The following is a 2,309-nucleotide window of genomic DNA, read 5'->3' as shown; positions in this document are numbered from 1 at the left end:
ATATATATATATATATATATATATATATATATATATATATATATATATATATATATATATATATAACAGGGAACTGGGCGGGGCAGGAAGTACCATACCCGTCCCCGTCCCTATCCCCGGTTCGAGACAAACGGAGATTCTCGTCCTCGTCCCCATCCCCAATTTAGCGGGGAATCCCCGTCCCCGACCGGGGCGGATGGATCGGGTTCCCCGACAGGTCGGGGTCCATTCCCGTGCATAGGAGAGAAGGAAAAGATGGGAGAGGAAATAAGAGAAAAGATTTGCAAAATAACCACAATGTCGTTTATATAAAAATTTTAGTAAAAATTGTCAAAATCATTAATTATCAAATTTAATCCTTAATTTAAATTATTTATTGTTTCTATTTGATTTCACAGTTATTAAAAATTAGGAGGTTCTTCCTTGAATGACTGGACACACAAATATTTTTACATGATTTTTTTATCAGTAATTATGCTTTAAGATATTATTTCACATATGTTTGTATTTACATTGTGAAGAAAAATACACGTTTTACTCTTTTTTGGTTCATATAGTGAAATGAAAAATTCAAGTATAAAGTTCATATTATAAAATAAATAAATGTAAAAAGATCACATTATCAAACAAATATATGTGAAAACAATACCTCAATCCTAGTATTTGATGGGAAAAAAATCCTTGTAAAAAGATAATCTTAAATCCCCCCCCATACACACATACACACACAAACATGCGCGCACACACACACACACATATATATATAGAGAGAGAGAGAGAGGGAGAGAAAAAGTTAAAATCATTTTTTAACCATGAAAAAAGTATTAACTATACAAACTTTTTAGACCAATCATAATTCATTGTTATATTAGGTTCATCTCTCACCACATAATTATTGTTGAGGGTATAAGGGTAATTAATGTTTTTTTTTTCTTCACAATCACAGTTCTTTATATGTTTATATGCAAACAATGTGTAACAAGTTGTGGACAATGTTCAGTGCGTGTTCATATGCGACAACTTTGATGATCTTGAGTTTTCACTTCAGATTCTGACTTTCTACTCAAAACCTTATCCAAATTCTTTCAAATTTGAATATCAAGCTCGAAATTCAAATGCCAAGCAACTTTAATTCTTGTATAACTACCAAGAATTGTCTAAATTGATATCAAATTTCAAGTTCAAGAACACACAGTTGATATCTTCCGATTACGTTTCTGAAACAGCTTCAATTGTTGATCTTCTGTTCTGATACCAATTGTTAATTCCAGTTTTGAACAAATAGAACACTCAAGTAAGATAGCAATTCTAGATATAAGGAAATCGGCTTGTATATTGATGAGAGAAATTTTACAATACTGAATATTGAAAATGTAAGTACGTATTTATTCCCTTTTCTACAAACTATAATTAACAAGCTATTTATATCATTGACTAAACATAAAAGTCAAACTACAATTTAGCACAATGTTGATTTTTATTGACTATGTTGACTTTAAGCTTTGACCTCTTCAATCTTTAAGTTCAGTAATCTCAGATACAATAATATTTGACCTGACATGTTCATATGTGAACAATGTATGACAAGAGAGTAACATAACAATGTGAACAATGTGTTCCGGAAGAGTTGTAACAATGTTCAGTGTGTGTTCATATGTGAACAATATGTAATGGAAGAATAATTAACGAATTGTAATTGGAAGTAAAGAAATATTATGGTTTTTCTTCTAGTAATACCGTTGTTCGTGTATGTTCATCTTGCAACGTAATGTATCATTCTCATTATTATTGTAAAAATGTCATCATAAATATGATTTTCAAAATGAAGGGTTGTGATGGTTTCACAAAGTTAACATCATATATTGAGTTAACAAAATAATATGCCTCCATATCTATACTATATTATAAAGCATTTGACAAAAACTCTTAAAAACCAATTTTTATGCACGAAGTACTGTTTATTGATGCATATTACTTGACATTTAAGATTACAAGTAATTTTGCGTAAGTACAACTTATTAAAACTCTATTTTTAAATTTGTGTAACTAATTGTCGATAAACATAATCAAATACAGAATAAACATTCATTTTAAATATAAAAAATCTAAAATATAATTAAGATAATTATTGAGTTCTAACAGAATGTTTAATTATTATCTTTACAAAAAAAACTATATTATTAAACCAAAAATAAATTACTTTGTTATTAAATTTAAATTAAATTATAATAAAAAATTGAATTAAAGAAGTTACACCAAAAAAACGAGAACTATTAAATAGTTAAATTTGATATTATTATCGATTTATT

Source organism: Cynara cardunculus, assembly GCF_001531365.2.
Source record: "Cynara cardunculus var. scolymus isolate 2C chromosome LG 15, CcrdV1, whole genome shotgun sequence".
NCBI classification, from domain to species: domain Eukaryota; kingdom Viridiplantae; phylum Streptophyta; class Magnoliopsida; order Asterales; family Asteraceae; genus Cynara; species Cynara cardunculus.
The sequence above is the reverse complement of the archived record's forward strand: the minus strand, read 5'-3'. Positions refer to the sequence as shown.